The sequence below is a fragment of the Argopecten irradians genome, chromosome 8, assembly GCF_041381155.1.
Source record: "Argopecten irradians isolate NY chromosome 8, Ai_NY, whole genome shotgun sequence".
Classification (NCBI taxonomy): Eukaryota; Metazoa; Mollusca; class Bivalvia; order Pectinida; family Pectinidae; genus Argopecten; species Argopecten irradians.
The window spans coordinates 9,725,425-9,746,419 of NC_091141.1; the positions used below are offsets into that span (position 1 = coordinate 9,725,425).

The window sequence follows — 20,995 nt, forward strand, 5'->3', positions numbered from 1 at the left end:
ATAATTCCCGAGTGACGAGAAATCATGCAATAATTGACTTACTGTATGCTTCTTAACCTCGAACAAAAAGATAAGTTGATTTAAAAATACACACATCTGTTTGATTTACTTGTACCTATTATGCTTACGAGTACTTTTCGGTACCAGGATTTTTTTTGCTAAATGTTTCATCAGTTTGTCATTATCCATCGTAAGGAACACACAGATGTTTGCCATGCGTAGAGATAAAAACTGATTGTGCGATATGTTACACCGAAATACTTTAGGGGATATGTAACAGTATGAAACAATTTGATAATTATCAAGCTCTATTCAACGACTGGAAGAAAAAGAAATATGAAATGAAAAACAGAAATTGTCGGAAACTTTAATGTAAGTAAATTGTATTTAAAATCAATTCCATCTGTATAATTCCAAAGTGTCATTTGTTGTGTAAAGGTTCAAATAAGTTAAAACTTTTGCTTATAATACTTTGAAGTTGCTATTCAAATATCATATGATAGCTTAACTCTAACTGAAACATTGATCATTAGAAGCTTTTGATTTTTATTTAGAAAAATATGATTTTCTTATTGCATTGTCTTTTTAAGAATCTTGTCAGCTTTGTTAAGTTGGTCTATTGATTGGCCTAATCACTAGAACATGGTGATTGATGATTATCTTTCCTCTCCTACAGCATGTGTTACCATGGTTTACTGCACACATGTCCTGCCTCTTTCATGGCCCTGATTGGCCATGAAAGGGCAGTTTCAGCCCCTTTCATGGCCTGATAATCCTGGTTGGTCATGAAAGGGGATCATTGTGGACTCAGCTGTGGTAAAAATAGATTGATTGGCCACAGTTTTCCTTTGTGAGAGGTTGGAAGTATGCAGTAAGGGTTCTACTATGTATACCTTCATTTTTACATCTGATTAGCTATTTACCTCAGTTTCTTACCATTTATTATCACCTAGACATTTCTAAATATGACCAAGGAGAACATCAGCTGTAACCAACTTTACTTGACCAGTTCACCACTGTCTGTAGTTTTTCCAACAATTAAAAAATGTATAGTTTATAGACCTGCCACTCTTATAATAGTATTGTGTTGACATATGTATGTTGTTGGGTTTTTATTATATTATATGGATGCCCAGAAAGATATGATTATCTATGATATCCATCTTTAGCTACCTGATAAGTAATATACCTACTAAGACTTTCACCAATTGTATTATATCGTACACTCAAAAAGAACAAAGCACAACGAATAACAATAATATATACGGGATTTGCCAAATATTTGTGAAATACAAATTATAATAACTTATTGTAAAAAAAAACCTTCCCAAGCGGGGAATCGAACCCCGGCCGCCGCGGTGAGAGCGCGGAATCCTAACCACTAGACCACTTGGGACCATACACATACATATATGCCCCGGCATTAAACGGGTATGCACTATTTAGCTAGGCAACCAAACTACACGCAAAATAGGAGTTGCTTCTCTTCTCTTTGTTAACTAATAGCACAAACAGTAGAGCAGCTACTTCTGGGTCTCTAACTGCCGTACACAAAAAATATTATTAGTAAACACGAGTATCTACAAAGCCTTTCCACTTATTTCTTATTAGTTAATACGGGAAGTTTGAAAACAAAAGGACACATACTTAAATTAAATTATTATTTGCATTATTATAAGAATTTTTGAAGACAAATACGATATAATATTCACCACTCCTAGCTCACGCGCGTGTTACCTCAGTTTCATACCATGCATTATCATCTAAACACTTTCATGGTCAGCTGTAATAAACTTTACTTGACAAGTTGTTGAACACTTTCTGTAGTTTTTTCCAATTAACAACTGTATAATGATGTCCATCTTTAGTTAACTGATAATTAACGTGTACTTACCAACACTTTCATTAATTGTATAAGACTGTACACTTGTTAGTCGTTAGGCTAAAATGAACAAAGCACAATGGACGACACACGGGATTTGCACAATATTTGATAAATACAAATTATAATAAAAAAATACCTTCCCAAGCGGGGAATCGAACCCCGGCCGCCGCGGTGAGAGCGCGGAATCCTAACCACTAGACCACTTGGGACCATACAAACATACATGTACGCCCCGGTATTAAAGGGGTATGCACTACTGTATATATTTGCATGACAGAACAGGCAACCAAACCAAACGCAATATAGGAGCTACATCCTTTCGTTTATCAACTGCACAAACCGCAGAGCAGCTACTTGAGGGGTTCCGATGATGTTACTGCCGTATACAAAAACAATAATTAACTTATAAGTAAACGCATAAAGGTTATTGTGTGGCTTTCGAGTAATAAGGGGTTTATTACCCGAAGTGAGGGGGTAATAATTCCCGAGTGACGAGAAATCATGCAATAATTGACTTACTGCATGCTTCTTAACCTCGAACAAAAAGATAAGTTGATTTAAAAATACACACATCTGTTTGATTTACTTGTACCTATTATGCTTACGAGTACTTTTCGGTACCAGGATTTTTTTTGCTAAATGTTTCATCAGTTTGTCATTATCCATCGTAAGGAACACACAGATGTTTGCCATGCGTAGAGATAAAAACTGATTGTGCGATATGTTAAACCGAAATATTTTAGGGGATATGTAACAGTATGAAACAATTGGATTATTATCAAGCTCTATTTAACGACTGGAAGAAAAAGAAATATGAAATGAAAAACAGAAATTGTCGGAAACTTTAATGTAAGTAAATTGTATTTAAAATCAATTCCATCTGTATAATTCCAAAGTGTCATTTGTTGTGTAAAGGTTCAAATAAGTTAAAACTTTTCCTTATAATACTTTGAAGTTGCTATTCAAATATCATATGATAGCTTAACTTAATTGAAACATTGATCATTAGAAGCTTTTGATTTTTATTTAGAAAAATATGATTTTCTTATTGCATTGTCTTTTTAAGAATCTTGTCAGCTTTGTTAAGTTGGTCTATTGATTGGCCTAATCACTAGAACATGGTGATTGATGATTATCTTTCCTCTCCTACAGCATGTGTTACCATGGTTTACTTCACACATGTCCTGCCCCTTTCATGGCCCTGATTGGCCATGCAAGGGCAGTTTCATCCCCTTTCATGGCCTGATAATCCTGGTTGGTCATGAAAGGGGATTATTGTGGACTCAGCTGTGGTAAAAATAGATTGATTGGCCACAGTTTTCCTTTGTGAGAGGTTGGAAGTATGCAGTAAGGGTTCTACTATGTATATCTTCATTTTTACATCTGATTAGCTATTTACCTCAGTTTCTTACCATTTATTATCACCTAGACATTTCTAAATATGGCCAAGGAGAACATGAGCTGTAACCAACTTTACTTGACCAGTTCACCACTGTCTGTAGTTTTTCCAACAATTAAAAAATGTATAGTTTATAGACCTGCCTCTCTTTTAATAGTATTGTGTTGACATATGTATGTTGTTGGGTTTTTATTATATTATATGAATGCCCAGAAAGATATGATTATCTATGATATCCATCTTTAGCTACCTGATAAGTAATATACCTACTAAGACTTTCACCAATTGTATTATACCGTACACTCGTTAGCCGTTAGGCTAAAAAAGAACAAAGCACAACGAATAACAATAACATATACGGAATTTGCCAAATATTTGTGAAATACAAATTATAATAACTTATTTAAAAAAAATACCTTCCCAAGCGGGGAATCGAACCCCGGCCGCCGCGGTGAGAGCGCGGAATCCTAACCACTAGACCACTTGGGACCATACACACACATATATGCCCCGGCATTAAACGGGTATGCACTATATAGCTAGGCACCAAACTACACGCAAAATATGAGTTACTCCTCTTCTCTTTCTTAACTAATAGCACAAACAGTAGAGCAAGATTTATTGGCCAACTTTTTTTTGAGAGAGGTTGGAAGTATGCAGTAAGAGATTTATTGGCCACACCTAGCTCAGGTTGGAAGTAAGCATTAGTAATTATAATGGCCACATTTTCTTTTGTAGAGAGGTTGGAAGTAGCATAAGAGATTTATTGGCCACACTAATTCTGTTGAGTAGAGTTTGGAAGATATGCAGAAAGAATTTATTGTCCACACTTTACCTTTATGGATGTGCTTGGAATATGCAAGAAGTTATTTAAAGGCCACAAGTTGTCTTTTAACAGAGAGTTGTAAGTAATTGCATACAGAGATTTAATTGCCACACTTATCTTTTGAGAGAGAATGGAAGGTATTCATAATAGAATTAAATCACCACACTATTTCTTATTGAAAGTGGTTGGAAGTATGCAGAAAGAGATTTATTGCTAAACCACACCTTTTTCTTTTTCTAGAGAGGTTGGAAGTATGCCATAAAGAGATTTAATAGTATTGGCACACACTTTTTCCATTGAGGAGAGGTTTGGAAAGTACTCAGCAAGTAATTAATTTATTGGCCACACTTTTCTTTTGAGAGAGTGAAGGTTGGAAGTATGACAGTAAGGTGATTTATTGACCACAGCTTTCTTTTTTTAGAGAGGTATGGAAGTAATGCAGTAAGAGATTTATTGGCCACACATTTTCTTTTGAGAGAGGTTGGAATGTAGCAGATAAGGTGATTTATTGACCACACTTTCTCTTTTTTTAGACGAGGTTGGAAGTATGCCAGTAAGAGATTTATTGACCACACTTTCTTTTTCAACTAGAGAGATTGGAAGTATGCAGTAATAGATTTATTGGCCACGCATACTTTTCGTTTTTTAGACGGAGGTTTGAGAAGTATGCAGTGAGAGAATTATTGGCCACAAACTTTTCGTATTTGAAGAGCAGATTGGAAGTAATGCAGCTAAGATGATTTATTGACCACGATCTTTTGTGTTTTTAAGAGAGATTGGAAGTAATGCAGTAAGAGATTTAATGACCACAGACTTTTCGTTTTTGAGAGAGATTGGAAGTATGCAGTAAGAGAATTTATTGGACCACACTTTTCTTTAAGAGACGAGGTTGGAAGTATGCAGTAAAGGGATTTATTGACACACACTTTTTCTTTTTAGAGAGAGGTTGGAAGTATGCAGTAAGAGATATTATTGGCCATACACTTTTCTTTTTAGAGAGGTTGGAAGTATGCAGTAAGAGATTTATTTGCCACACTTTTCCCTTTTTTGAGAGAGGTTGGCAGTATGCAGTAAAAGAATTATTGGCCACACTTTTCCTTTGAGAGAGGGTTGGAAGTTTTGGGCAAAGAGATATTATGCAGTCTTTTGAGAGAGATTGTGACGTGGTATGCAAGAACATTTAAATTGCCAACACAATATCCTTTAGAGGGATTTGACGTTGCCATAAAGTATGCAGCACAATGAATTTGAGTTTGGCCACAAAGTTATCTTTTGAGGAGTGTCTTTTTTATGGAGGTTGACGTATGCAGTAAAGTAAATTTATTGCCTACACAGTTTTTCTTTTGAGAGAAGGTTGGAAGTATGCAGAAATGAGATTTATTGGCCACACTTTTCTTTTGAGGAGAGATATGGAAGTTATGCAGTCAGAGAGTAATTTATTGACCCACATTTTCTATTTTTGAGAGAGGTGTGGAAGTATGCAGAATAAGAGATTGATTGGCCACACTTTTTCTTTTTTAGAGAGGATTGGAAGTATGCATTTAATAAGATTTATTGACCACTACTTTTCTTTTGAGAGAGAAGTTGGAAGAGGAAATGCAAGTATAGCATAATTTATTAGCCCTCATCTTTTCTTTGTGAGAGAGGTTGGACAGTATGCAGTGAGAGATTTATTGTGCTACACTTTTCGTTTTTAATACGCAGTATTTGGAAGTATGCAGTTACGAGACTTTATTGGCCGACAACTTTTCTTTTTAGAGTAGGAGAGGTTGGAAAGTATGCACTAAGATGATTTATTGGCCACACTTTTCTTATGAGAGAGGTTGGAAGTATTGCATGTAAGAGATTTAATGGCCACACTTTTCCTTTTGAGAGGAGAGGTTTGAAGTATGCAGTAAGAGATTTATTGGGCCACATTTTTTTTTTTGAGAGGAGTTGGAAGTATGCAGAAAGTAAGATTTATCTATGGCCACATTTTATTTTTTTAGAGAGTTGGAAGTATGCAGTAAAGATTTATTGGGGGATTGATTAGGCCACACTTTCTTTTGAGAGAGGTTGTAAAGTATGCAAGTTAAGTGATTTATTGGCCACACTTGTCTCTTTTGAGCAGAGGTTGGAAGTATGCCCATAAAGTAGATTTATTGGCCACACACTTTTCTTTTGAGAGAGGTTGGAAGTATGCAGTTAAGAGATTTATATGGCCACACTTTTCTTTTTGAGAGAGGTTAGGTAAGTATGCAAATGTGTTCTGCAGAAAAGAGATTTATTCAACCACACTTTCTTTTTTTTAAGAGAGATTGGAAGTATGCAGTAAAGATATTTATTGCCCACATTTTATTATTTTGAGAGAGGTTGGAAGTATGGCAGTAAATGATTTATTGACCACACTTTTCTTTTTTAGAGAGGTTGGAAGTATGCAGTAAGAGATTTATTGACCACACCTTTCTTTTTAGAGAGGTTGGAAGAGGAAAGTAAATGATTTATTGACCACACTTTTCTTTTTTAGAGAGGTTGGAAGTATGCAGTAAGAATTTATTGGCCGATACTTTTCTTTTTAAAGGAGAGATTTATTTAAAGGCCACACTTTTCTTTGTAGAGAGATTGGGAGATATGCATAAAAGTATTGGTCACTCTACCTGTCATTAGAGTAGTGGTTGGTAAGTGCAGTCTGAAATTTATTGGCTACACAGTTGTCCTTTTTTAGAGAGGTTGGAAGTATGCATTAAGAGATTTATTGGCCACACTTTTCTTTTGAGAGAGGTTGGAAGTATGCAGTAAGTAATTTATTGGTCACACTTTTCTTTTGGAGAGGTTGGAAGTATGCAGTAAGAGATTTATTGGCCACACTTTTCTTTTTAGAGAGGTTGGAAGTATGCAGTAAGTAATTTATTGGCCACACTTTTCTTTTGAGAGAGGTTGGAAGTATGCATTAAGAGATTTATTGGCCACACTTTTCTTTTGAGAGAGGTTGGAAGTATGCAGTAAGAGATTTATTGGCCACACTTTTCTTTTAGGAGAGGTTGGAAGTATGCAGTAAGTAATTTATTGGCCACAGTTGTCTTTTTAGAGAGGTTGGAAGTTTGCATAAAAGAAGAATTATTGGCCACACTATCTTTCGAGAGAGGTTGGAGAGGTATGCAGAAAGTAATTTATTGGGCCACATTTTCTTTTGAGAGAGGTTGGAAGTATGCAATAAGCAATTATTGGGACCACACTTTTTCCTTTGAGAGAGTTGGTCGAAGTAGGCTGTGTTGAAGATTTTATTGACCACTCTTTTCTTTCAGAGGGTAGTTAAAAGAAAGTAAGAGATTTATATACCACTGTACTTATCTTTTTTTGAAAGTTTGGAAGTTATCAGTAAGAGATAATAATCGCCACACATTTCTTTTGAGAGATTTAGGTTTTTATGCAGTAAGAGATTTATTGGCCACACTTTTTTTTTCACCTAGAGATTTGGAAATATGGCAAGGAAACAGATTTAACCACACTTTTCTTTTTTGAGAGTTTCAAGTACTGTCAGTAAAGTTTTTCCAACAATTAAAAAGTATGTAGGCCATATTTATAGACCACACTTTTCTTTTGAGATAGTTGGAAGTATGCAGTAAGTATTTATTGGCACACACTTTTTTTTTAGAGAGGTTGGAAGTATGCAGAAAGATATGATTATTTATATCACACTTTTCTTTTTTAAGAGAGGTTGGAAGTATGCAGTAAGAGATTTATTTATTGGCCACATTTTTTTTTTAGAGAGGTTAGAAGTTAGGCAGTAAAAAAGAATTGCACAACGAATAACAATATGCATATAAGAGAATTTGCCAACTTTTTTGAGAGAAATTGGAAGTATGCAATAAAGATTTATTGGCCACACTTTTCTTCCCAAGAGGGGTTGGAAGTATGCAGAGAGAGAATCCTAACCACTAGACCACTTTTTTGAGAGAGGCCACACTGGACCATACACACACATATTTTTAAACGGGTATGCACTTTTAGTTAGAGAGGTTGGAAGTATGCAGTAAAGATTTATTGCCACTTCTCTTTTTTAGAGGTTGGAAGTATGCACAAACAGTAGATTTATTGGCCACACTTTTCTTTTGAGAGACACAAAAAAGTATGCAGTAAAGAGATTTATTGGCCAAAGCCTTTTTTTTTTTTTTTTAGAGTTAATTGGAAGTATGCAGTAAGACATTTATTGAATTGGCCACTTTTTTTTTGAGAGAGGTTGGAAGTATGCACAAAGAGATATATATTGGCCACACTTTTAGCTTTAGAGAGAGTGTTGGAAGTATGCAGTAAGAGATTTATTGGCCACACTTTTTTTTTTAGAGAGGTTGGAAGTATGCAGTAATAAATTTATTGCCACACTTTTTTTTTTGAGAGAGTTTGAAGTAGTTTTGCAATTAACAATGTATGGCCACATTGTTTCTTTGAGAGAGTTTGATAATTAACGATGTACCCACACTTTTCTTTTTAGAGAGAGAGGTTGGAAGTATGCAGTAAGACTTTTATTGGCCACAATTTTTTTGAGAGATGGACGATGGAGTATGTATGCAGTAATTATTTTATTGGCCACAATTTTTTTTTGAGAGAGGTTGGAATCGTAAGGCCGCCGCACTTTTTTTTTTTGAGAGCGTTGGAATCCTAATTAGAGATTTATTGGCCATACTTTTTTGAGAGAGGTTGGAAGTATGCAGTACTGATTTATTGGACCACACTTTTCTTTTAGAGAGATCCTTTGGAAGTCAATGCACAAACTTTTAGAGAGCAGCTATTGAGGGATTTATTTCCGACACACTTTTCTTTTTTGGAAGTATGCAAAAAGAATTATTGGCCACACTTTTCTTTTTAAAGCATAAAGGTTATTTTTTGGCTTTTTTTTTTTTTTTTTAGAGAGTTGAGTATGCAGTAAGAGATTTATTGGCCACACCGAGTGAGTTGAAAAATATGCAGCAAATATTGCCACACATTCTTTTTTTGAGAAGAGGTTGGAAGTATAAGTAAAGATTTATTGGCACACACTTTTCTTTTGAGAGAGGTTGTAAGTATGCAGTAAGAGTATTTTTGGTACCACACACTTTTTTTTTTGAGAGAGTTTGTCATTATCCATGTAAGTACACAGATTTTTGCACACTTTTCTTTTGAGAGAGAGAGATATGCAGTAAAAATTTATTGTGCACATTTTACACCGAGATTTTGGAAGTATGCAGTATAATTGGATTTATTGGCCACACTTTTCTTTTGAGAGAGGTTGGAAGTATGCAAAAAGAAATTTATTGCCACACTTTTTTTTGAGAGATTGGAAGTATGCAGTAAGAGATTTATTGGCCACACTTTTTTTGAGAGAGAGAGGTTGGTAAAGTATGCAGTAAGAGATTTTATTGGCCACACACTTTTCTTTTTAGAGAGTTTTGAAGTATGCAGTAAGAGATTTATTGGCCACACTTTTTTGAGAGAGAGATTGGAAGTATGCAAACATTGACTTTGGATTTTTTTTTAGAAGCTTTTTTTTTGAGAGATTTTGGAAGTATGCATAAGAGATTTATTGCCACACTTTTTTTCTTTTGAGAGAGGTTGGAAGTTTGCAGTAAGAGTCTATTTATTGGCCACACTTTTTAGAACATTGATTAGAGAGGTTGGAAGTATGCAGTAAGAGATTACCATGGTTTACCACACATTTTTTTTGAGAGAGAGGTTGGAAGTATGCAAGTAAGAGCATTTATTGGCCCATTTTTTTTTGAGAGAGGTTGGAAGTATGCAGTAAGAGATTTATTGGCCACACTTTTCTTTTTTGAGAGAGGATTATTTGGAAGTATGCAAAAGAGATTTATTGGCCACACTTTTTTCTTTTGAGAGAGGTTGGAAGTATGCAGTAAGGGTTTTATTGCCACACATTTTTTCTTTTGAGAGAGTTATTTGGAAGTATGCAGTTAGATTTATTGCCACACTTTTCTTTTTTAAGAGAGGTTGGAAGTGGAAGTATGCATAAGCTGTATTGGCCACACTTTTTACTTTTTTTATGTAAGAGATTTTGGCCAGTCACCACCACTTTTAGTTTTTCCAACAAGAGAAAAGTATGCAGTAGAGATTTATTGACCACACTTTTCTTTTAATAGAGATTGTGTTGACATATGTATGCAGTAAGAGATTTATTGGCCACTTTTTTCTTTTGAGAGAGGTTGAGTATGCCCAGAAAAGATAGATTATTTATGCCACACTTTCTTTAGCTACCTGAGAGAGGTTGGAAGTATGCTACTAAGATTTTTTGACCACATTGTTTTTTTTAGAGAGGTTGGAAGTATGCGTTAAGCTAAATTTTTATTGAACACACACTTTTTTAGAGAGGTTGGAAGTATATGCAGTAAGGATTTATTGCCACAATTTTTGAGAGAGGTGAAATACAAATTATAATAACTTATTTAAAACACACTACCTTCCCAGAGAGGGGAAATGCAGAAGGCCGCCGCGGTGAGAGCGCGGAATCCTAACCACTAGACCTTTTCTTGGGAGGTTGGACACACACATATATGCCCCGGCATTAAACGGGTTATGCACTATTTAGCTAGGTTGGAAACTACAGTAGCAAAAAATTGGCCACACTTTTCTTTTTTTGAGAGAGGTTGGAAGTATGCAGTAAGAGATTTATTGAGCAGCTACTTTTCTGGGTCTTAACTGCCGTACACAAAAAAAGTATTATTAGTAAACAGATATTATTGCCTTTCCACTTTTTTTTTAGAGAAGGTTGGAAGTATGCAGTAAAATTTATTGGCCACACTTTTTACTTTTGAGAGAGAATTAAAGTATGCATTAAGAGATTTATTGGACACTTTTTTTTTTTGAGAGAAGTTGGAAATATGCAGTATAGAGATTTATTGGCCACACTTTTCCTTTTGAGAGCGTTGTTAGTATGCAGTTAAAGAGATTTATTGGCCACATCTTTTTTTTTGAGAGTCAGGTTAAAGTTTACTTGAGTAATTTTTTATTGGCCACACTTTTTTTTAGAGAGAGGTTGGAAGTATGCTGTAATAATTTATTGCCCACTTTTTTTTAGTTAAGTATGATAATTAAGTTTATTACCACACTTTTCTTTTAATTGTTAAGACTGTACACTTGTTAGTCGTTAGGCTACAATTGAACAAAGCACAATGGACTTTTTAGAGACTTTTTTTTTGCAAATATTTGATAAATACAAATTTATTGGCCACACTTTCCTTTTTGAGAGAGGGAGGTTCGAACCCCGGCCGTATGCAGTGAGAGCGCGGAATTTAACCACCACACTTTTCTTTTTTGAGAGAGGTTGGAAGTATGCAGTAAGAGATTTATTGCACACTTATATTTTTGAGAGAGGTTGGAAGTATGCAGTAAGCAATTTATTGGCTACACTTTTCTTTTGAGAGAGGTTGGAAGTATGCAGTAAGAGCAGCTACTTTTGAGAGATTTAGAGAGATTTGCCGTTACCACTTTTTCTTTTAAGTAAAGAAAGGTTGGAAGTTTCAGTAATAAGGGATTTATTACCCATTTTTCTTTTGAGAGAGGTTGGAAGTAAATTGCCGAGTAAGAGATTTATTGGCCACAATTTTCTTTTTGAGAGAGGTTGGAAGTATGCAGTTAAGAGATTTATTGGCCACACTTTTCTTTTGAGAGAGTTGGAAGTATTGATTTTTGGCCACACTTTTTTTTGAGAGAGGTTTATGCAGTAAGAGATTTTTTTGGCCACACTTTTTTTTTTAGAGAGAGGTTGGAAGTATGCAGTAAGAGATTTTTTATTGCCACATTTTCATTTTGTCATTAGAGATCGTTGGAACACAAGATTGTTTGCCCATGCGTAGAGAGGTTGGAAAAAAAAAATTGATTTGCCCATGTTACACCTTTTTTTAGAGAGGTTGGAAGTATGCAGTAAGAGATTTATTATTATCACACTTTTCAACTTTGGAGAGAGGTTGGAAGTATGCAGTAAGAGATTTATTGCCACACTTTTTTTTTGTGGAAATGCAGAAATGTAAGTAAAATTTATTGGCCACACTTTTCTTTTTAAGAGAGGTTGGAAGTATGCAGTAAGAGATTTATTGGCCACACTTTTTTTTTAAGACTTTGGAAGTATGCAATAATAGATTTATTGGCCACACTTTTCTTTTTTGATCATTAGAAGCTTTTGAAGTATTTATTTAAAAATATGAATTTTTATTGCCACACATTTTTTTTTTAGAGAATTGTTAAGTTGAATTATGCAGCTTTCACTAGAAATTAATAGATTTATTGATTGGCCACTTTTTTTAGAGAGGTTGGAAGTATGCAGTAAAGAGATTTATTGCCTACACTGTTTACCATGGTTTTTGAGATGATTTATTGGCCCCTTTCATGGAGAGATTGGCAGTAAGGGCAGGAGATTTATTGGCCACACTTCCTTTTTGGAGAGAGGTTGGAAGTATGCAAGTAAAAATAGATTTATTGGCCACAGTTTTTTTTTGTGAGAGAGGTTGGAAGTATGCAGTAAGAGATTTATTGGTACACTTTTCTTTTCTTTTTGAGAGAGGTTGGAAGTATGCAGTATTTTTGGCCCTCAGTTTTTTTACCAGGTTTTATTTCACCACACATTTCTTATGAGAGAGGTTGAGAAGTATGAGCAGTAACCAATTTATTGACCAGTTCACCACTTTGAGAGTTTTTTTTGGAAGTATTAAAAAAGTATAGTTTATTGACCACACTCTTTTTTAGTAGAGTGTTGACATAGTATGTTGTTGGTTTTTATTATTATTTTTTTATTTTGATGAGAGGTTGGAAGTATGCAGTTATCTATATTGGCCACACTTTTCTTTTGAGAGAGTTGGATACCTACTAAGAGATTTTAACCAATTTATTATTACCACACTTTTAGCCGTTTTAAAAGAGAGGTTGGAAGTATGCAGTAAGAGATTTATTTGCCACATTTTTGAAATACAAATTATAATAACTTTTATTTAAAAAAAGTATGCCTTAAGAGATTTATTGGCCACACGGCCGCCGCGGTGAGAGCGTTGGAAGTATGCAGTAAGAGATTTATTACCACACATTTTCTTTTGAGAGAGTTGGGTATGCATTATTTTAGGCACCCAACTAGAGAGTTGGAAGTAAAATAAGAGATTTATTTACCACACTTTTTTTTTTTAGAGAGGTTGGAAGTAGAGCAGTAAGGGTTTTTGGCCGTACACTTTTTTTTTTTAGAGAGGTTGGAAGTAAGAGTAGTAAAAGATTTATTGGCCACTTTTTTTCTTTTTTAAGAGGGAAATTGAAAACAAAAGGACAGTACTTGAATTAATTGGCCACATTTTCTTTTAATAAGAGAGGTTGGAAGTATGCAAAGTATAGAGATTTATTGGCCACACTTTTCCTAGAGAGAGTGTTAGTTCTCAGTTTCATGCATTCATTTATTGGCCACACTTTTTTTTTAGAGAGGTTTGGAAGTATGCAGTAATAAATTTTTTGACACAGTTTTGAACTTTTTTGAGAGTTTTCCAATTAACAACTGTATAATTTATTGCCCATTTTTTTTTTAAGAGAGATAATTAAGTTACTTACCAACACTTTTTTTTTTATTGTATAAGACTGTACTTTTTTGAGAGAGTTTGGAAAATGCAACAAAGACAATTTATTGGCCACACGGGATTTTCTTTTTTGAGAGAGGTTGGAATATGCAAAAAAGATATTTATAAAACAATACCTTTTTAGAGAAGCGGGGAAGTATCGATTTATTGGCCCCCTTTTCCGCGGAGAGAGGTTGGAAGTATGCAGTAAGAGATTTTTGGACCACACTTTTTCTTTTAGAGAGGTTGGAAGTATGCAGTAATATTTATTGGCCACACTTTTCAGAGAGAGGTTGGAAAAACCAAAGCAATATTTATTGGCCACATCTTTTCGTTTTTTGCACAAGAGGTTGGAAGTACTTGAGGGGTAAGATGATTTATTGCCACACAATTTTCTTTTTTAGAGAGGTTGGAAGTATGCAGTAAAAGATTTATTGTTGGCCACAGTAATTTTTTTTTGAGAAGTTGGGGGTAAAATTTATTGGCCACCCGAGTGAGAGAAATCATGCAATAATTGATTTACTGACCACACTTTTCTTTTTTAACCTCGAGATAAGTTGATTTGGAAGTATGCAGTAATCTGATTTATTTACTTTTTTTTGAGAGAGGTTGGTTTTATGCTTTAAGATTTTTTGGCCACCACTTTTCTTTTGAGAGAGGTTGGAAGTATGCAGTAAGAGATTTATTGGCCACACTTTTTTCTTTTTAGAGAGGTTGGAAGTATGCAGTAAGAGATTTATTGGCCACAGATTTTCTTTTTTGAGAGAGTTGAAAAATGCATTGTAAGAGATTTATTGGCCACTTTTTTTTTTGAGAGGGGATTGTAAAGTATGCAGTAATTGAGATTTATTGCCACACTTTTCTTTTTTGAGAGAGAAAAAGAAATATGCAAAGAGATTTAAACCACTTTTTTTTTTTAAGAGAGTTAAAGTATGCAGTAATTCCATCTGTTTATTCCAAACTTTTCATTTTTGAGAGAGGTTGGAAGTATGCAGTTAAGATTTTTGCCACACTTTTTTTTTAGATACTTTTGGAAGTTGCTATTTTTGAGATAGGAATGAAGATTGGAAGTATGCAGTAGAGATTTATTGATCATTAGAACTTTTTTTTTAGAGAGAGAGGTTGGAAGTATGCAGTAAGAGATTTATTGTCTTACATCTTGTCAGCTTTGTTAAGTTGGTCTATTGATTGGAATCACTATGAACAGAGATTTATTTGATTTATTTTCTTTTTTAGAGAGGTTTGTGTATGCATAAGAGATTTATTGGCCACACTTTTTTTTTAGAGAGAGGTTTGAAGTATGCAGTAAAGAGATTTATTGGCCCACACTTTTCATTTTGATAATTTTGAAGTATGCAAAGGGATTTATTGTGGACTTTTCAGTGTGGTAAAGTAAGTAAGAGATTATTGGCCACACTTTTTTTTTGAGAGAGGTTGGAAGTATGCAGTAAGGGATTTATTATGTATACCTTCATTTTTAGATTTTTGATTAGCTATTTACCTCAGTTTTTTTACCATTTGGAATTATGCACCTAGAGATTTTTGGCCACACTTTTCTTTTGAGAGAGGAGAAAGTAGCAGTAAGTAAAGATTTATTGACCAGTTCACACTTTTTCTTTTTTCCAGAGAATTGGAAAGTATGCAGTAATAGATTTTATTGACCACTTTCTTTTTTAAGAGTATTGAAGTTGACATAAGAGATTTATTGTTTTTTTTTTTTAGAGAGGTTGGAAGTATGCAGTAATGATTATTGCCACACACTTTTCTTTTGAGAGTAAGGTTACTAAGTATGCAGTAAGATTTATTTATACCACACTTTTTTTTTTTAGCCGTTGGAAGTAAAAGAACAATTTAGCACAACGAATAACAATAAGATTGGAATTTGCCAAATATTTGAATTACAAATTATTTTCTTTTGAGAGAGGTTGGAAGTATGCAGTAAGAGATTTATTGAACCACCTTTTCCGAGCGGTGAGAGCGCGGAATCCTAACCACTTTAGAGAGAGGTTGAGAGTATGCAGTAACACATTTATTGCCACCGGCATTAAACGGGTATGCTATATTTAGAGATTTAGGCACCAAACTACACGCAAAATATAAGAGATTTATTGGCCACACTCTTTTTAACTTTTGAAAGAGTAGAGAAGTATGCAGTAAGGGTTTATTGGACACAAAAAAATATTATTAGGAAGTATGCAGTATCTAGAAATTTATTGCCCACTTTTTTTTTAGAGAGGATTGGAAATATGCAGTAAGAGACACACTTTTCTTTTGAATTAAATTTTATTTTTAAGAGATTTATTAAGAATTTTTTGAAGAGAGGTTGGAAAATACGTAAGAGATTTATTGGCCACACTCCTAGCTCCCGAGAGTTATCTCAGTTTCATACCATTCATTATTATCAGTAAATATTTTTGGCCACACTTTTTTTTTGAGAGAGGTTGGAAGTATGCACTTTAAGTAGTTTTAATTACCACACTTTTCATTTTTTAGAGGTTGGAAGTATGCAGTAAAGTGCAATATAGGAGCTACATCCTTTCGTTTATCAACTGCCACAAACCGCAGAGCAGCTACTTGAGGAGGGGTTCCGATGATGTTACTGCCGTATACAAAAACAATAATTAATTTATAAGTAAACCGAGTGACGAGTATTAAAATCATGCAATAATTGACTTATTGACTTACTGCATGCTTCTTAACCTCGAACAAAAAGATAAGTTGATTTAAAAATACACACATCTGTTTGATTTACTTGTACCTATTATGCTTACGAGTACTTTTCGGTACCAGGGGTTCTTTGCTAAATGTTTCATCAGTTTGTCATTATCCATCGTAAGGAACACACAGATGTTTGCCATGCGTAGAGATAAAAACTGATTGTGCGATATGTTACACCGAAATATTTTAGGGGATATGTAACAGTATGAAATAATTGGATTATTATCAAGCTCTATTCAACGGACTGGAAGAAAAAGAAATATGAAATGAAAAACAGAAATTGTCGGAAACTTTAATGTAAGTAAATTGTATTTAAAATCAATTCCTCTGTATAATTCCAAAGTGTCATTTGTTGTGTAAAGGTTCATGATAAGTTAAAACTTTTCCTTATAATACTTTGAAGTTGCTATTCAAATATCATATGATAGCTTAATTGAAACATTGATCATTAGAAGCTTTTGATTTTTATTTAGATAAATATGATTTTCTTATTGCATTGTCTTTTTAAGAATCTTGTCAGCTTTGTTAAGTTGGTCTATTGATTGGCCTAATCACTAGAACATGGTGATTGATGATTATCTTTCCTCTCCTACAGCATGTGTTACCATGGTTTACTGCACACATGTCCTACCCCTTTCATGGCCCTGATTGGCCATGAAAGGGCAGTTTCATCCCCTTTCATGGCCTGATAATCCTGGTTGGTCATGAAAGGGGATCATTGTGGACTCAGCTGTGGTAAAAATAGATTTGATTGGCCACAGTTTTCCTTTGTGAGAGGTTGGGAGTATGCAGTAAGGGTTCTACTATGTATACCTTCATTTTTACATCTGATTAGCTATTTACCTCAGTTTCTTACCATTTATTATCACCTAGACATTTCTAAATATGGCCAAGGAGAACATCAGCTGTAACCAACTTTACTTGACCAGTTCACCACTGTCTGTAGTTTTTCCAACAATTAAAAAATGTATAGTTTATAGACCTGCCACTCTTATAATAGTATTGTGTTGACATATGTATGTTGTTGGGTTTTTATTATATTATATGGATGCCCAGAACCATATGATTATCTATGATATCCATCTTTAGCTACCTGATAAGTAATATACCTACTAAGACTTTCATAAATTATATTATATCGTACACTCAAAAAGAACAAAGCACAACGAATAACAATAATATATACGGGATTTGCCAAATATTTGTGAAATACAAATTATAATAACTTATTGTAAAAAAAAACCTTCCCAAGCGGGGAATCGAACCCCGGCCGCCGCGGTGAGAGCGCGGAATCCTAACCACTAGACCACTTGGGACCATACACATACATATATGCCCCGGCATTAAACGGGTATGCACTATTTAGCTAGGCAACCAAACTACACGCAAAATAGGAGTTGCTTCTCTTCTCTTTGTTAACTAACTGTACAAACAGTAGAGCAGCTACTTCTGGGTCTCTAACTGCCGTGCACAAAAAACAATAATTATTATTAGTAAACACGAGTATCTACAAAGCCTTTCATCTTATATATAATTAGTTAATACGGGAAGTTTGAAAACAAAAGGACACATACTTAAATTAAATTATTATTTGCATTATTATAAGAATTTTTGAAGACAAATACGATATAATATTCACCACTCCTAGCTCACGCGCGTGTTACCTCAGTTTCATACCATGCATTATCATCTAAACACTTTCATGGTCAGCTGTAATAAACTTTACTTGACAAGTTGTTGAACACTTTCTGTAGTTTTCCAATTAACAACTGTATAATGATGTCCATCTTTAGTTAACTGATAATTAACGTGTACTTACCAACACTTTCATTAATTGTATAAGACTGTACACTTGTTAGTCGTTAGGCTAAAATGAACAAAGCACGATGAACGATACACGGGATTTGCCAAATATTTGATAAATGCAAATTATAATAAAAAATACCTTCCCAAGCGGGGAATCGAACCCCGGCCGCCGCGGTGAGAGCGCGGAATCCTAACCACTAGACCACTTGGGACCATACATACATACGCCCCGGCATTAAAGGGGTATGCACTACTGCATATATTTGCATGACAGAACAGGCAACCAAACCAAACGCAATATAGGAGTTACTTCCTTTCGTTTACTAACTGCACAAACCGTAGAGCAGCTACTTGAGGGGTTCCGATGATGTTACTGCCGTATACAAAAAACATAATTATTTCATTATTAAACGCATAAAGGTTATTGTGTGGCTTTCGAGTAATAAGGGGTTTATTACCCGAAGTGAGGGGAAAATAAGTCCCGAGTGACGAGAAATCATGCAATAATTGACTTACTGTATGCTTCTTAACCTCGAACAAAAAGATAAGTTGATTTAAAAATACACACATCTGTTTGATTTACTTGTACCCATTATGCTTACGAGTACTTTTCGGTACCAGGGGTTCTTTGCTCAATGTTTAATCAGTTTGTCATTATCCATCGTAAGGAGCACACAGATGTTTGCCATGCGTAGAGATAAAAACTGATTGTGCGATATGTTACACCGAAATACTTTAGGGGATATGTAACAGTATGAAACAATTTGATAATTATCAAGCTCTATTCAACGACTGGAAGAAAAAGAAATATGAAATGAAAAACAGAAATTGTCGGAAACTTTAATGTAAGTAAATTGTATTTAAAATCAATTCCATCTGTATAATTCCAAAGTGTCATTTGTTGTGTAAAGGTTCCTGATAAGTTAAAACTTTTCCTTACAATACTTTGAAGTTGCTATTCAGATATCATATGATAGCTTAATTGAAACATTGATCATTAAAAGCTTTTGATTTTTATTTAAATAAATATGATTTTCTTATTGCATTGTCTTTTTAAAAATCTTGTCAGCTTTGTTAAGTTGGTCTATTGATTGGCCTAATCACTAGAACAATGGTGATTGATGATTATCTTTCCTCTCCTACAGCATGTGTTACCATGGTTTACTGCACACATGTCCTGCCCCTTTCATGGCCCTGATTGGCCATGATAAAGGGCAGTTTCATCCCCTTTCATGGCCTGATAATCCTGGTTGGTCATGAAAGGGGATCATTGTGGACTCAGCTGTGGTAAAAATAGATTGATTGGCCACAGTTTTCCTTTGTGAGAGGTTGGAAGTATGCAGTAAGGGTTCTACTATGTATACCTTCATTTTTATATCTGATTAGCTATTTACCTCAGTTTCTTACCATTTATTATCACCTAGACATTTCTAAATATGGCCAAGGAGAACATGAGCTGTAACCAACTTTACTTGACCAGTTCACCACTGTCTGTAGTTTTTCCAACAATTAAAAAATGTATAGTTTATAGACCTGCCTCTCTTTTAATAGTATTGTGTTGACATATGTATGTCGTTGGGTTTTTATTATATTATATGAATGCCCAGAAAGATATGATTATCTATGATATCCATCTTTAGCTACCTGATAAGTAATATACCTACTAAGACTTTTATCAATTGTATTATACCGTACACTCGTTAGCCGTTAGGCTAAAAAAGAACAAAGTACAACGAATAACAATAACATATACGGAATTTGCCAAATATTGTGAAATACAAATTATAATAACTTATGGTAAAAAAAAACCTTCCCAAGCGGGGAATCGAACCCCGGCCGCCGCGGTGAGAGCGCGGAATCCTAACCACTAGACCACTTGGGACCATACACATACATATATGCCCCGGCATTAAACGGGTATGCACTATTTAGCTAGGCAACCAAACTACACGCAAAATAGGAGTTGCTTCTCTTCTCTTTGTTAACTAACTGTACAAACAGTAGAGCAGCTACTTCTGGGTCTCTAACTGCCGTGCACAAAAAACAATAATTATTATTAGTAAACACGAGTATCTACAAAGCCTTTCATCTTATATATAATTAGTTAATACGGGAAGTTTGAAAACAAAAGGACACATACTTAAATTAAATTATTATTTGCATTATTATAAGAATTTTTGAAGACAAATACGATATAATATTCACCACTCCTAGCTCACGCGTGTGTTACCTCAGTTTCATACCAGACCTGCCACTCTTATAATAGTATTGTATTGACATATGTATGTTGTTGGGTTTTTATTATATTATATGGATACCCAGAAAAAGATGATTATCTATGATGTCCATCTTTTGCTACCTGATAAGTCATTTAATACTAAGACTTTCATAAACTGTATGAACTGACTCGTAAGCCGTAAGGCTGAAGATGAACAAAGCACAATGAATAATAATAACATATATGGAATTTGCCAAATTTTTTCAAATACAAGTTATAATAACTTATTGGAAAGAGATATCTTCCCAAGCGGGGAATCGAACTCCGGCCGCCGCTGTGAGAGCGCGGAATCCTAACCACTAGACCACTTGGGACCATTATAAGTAGGAAGAAACGCAGTTAGAGGTATCCACTATGTGCCCTGACAGACTAAACACAATATACGAGTTATTCCCCTTCGTTTACTATTTCTGCAATTTCTTTATGATACCTTGCTTCATATAATAAAGCCCATAAAGGAAATAATAATATTAATAATGATATGTTCTGTAGTTAAGTTTTACATTTTAAAATGAAAATTTCTCTGCAC

The 20,995-nt window shown here is 34.5% G+C and overlaps 6 non-coding genes across 6 annotated transcripts; all 6 read right to left on the reverse strand.

Annotated features, from left to right (window-relative positions):
* Window positions 1-1,324: 1,324 nt before the first annotated feature.
* Trnae-cuc (transfer RNA glutamic acid (anticodon CUC)) lies at window positions 1,325-1,396 on the reverse strand. Its single transcript has one exon. It is a non-coding gene; the product is annotated as a tRNA-Glu (tRNA).
* A 626-nt stretch (window positions 1,397-2,022) lies between these two features.
* Window positions 2,023-2,094, reverse strand: Trnae-cuc (transfer RNA glutamic acid (anticodon CUC)). The gene has a single exon. It is a non-coding gene; the product is annotated as a tRNA-Glu (tRNA).
* A 1,607-nt stretch (window positions 2,095-3,701) lies between these two features.
* On the reverse strand, window positions 3,702-3,773 carry Trnae-cuc (transfer RNA glutamic acid (anticodon CUC)). Its single transcript has one exon. It is a non-coding gene; the product is annotated as a tRNA-Glu (tRNA).
* Window positions 3,774-17,626: 13,853 nt separating this feature from the next.
* On the reverse strand, window positions 17,627-17,698 carry Trnae-cuc (transfer RNA glutamic acid (anticodon CUC)). Its single transcript has one exon. It is a non-coding gene; the product is annotated as a tRNA-Glu (tRNA).
* Window positions 17,699-18,328: 630 nt separating this feature from the next.
* On the reverse strand, window positions 18,329-18,400 carry Trnae-cuc (transfer RNA glutamic acid (anticodon CUC)). Its single transcript has one exon. It is a non-coding gene; the product is annotated as a tRNA-Glu (tRNA).
* Window positions 18,401-19,998: 1,598 nt separating this feature from the next.
* Trnae-cuc (transfer RNA glutamic acid (anticodon CUC)) lies at window positions 19,999-20,070 on the reverse strand. The gene has a single exon. It is a non-coding gene; the product is annotated as a tRNA-Glu (tRNA).
* Between the last annotated feature and the right edge of the window lie 925 nt (window positions 20,071-20,995).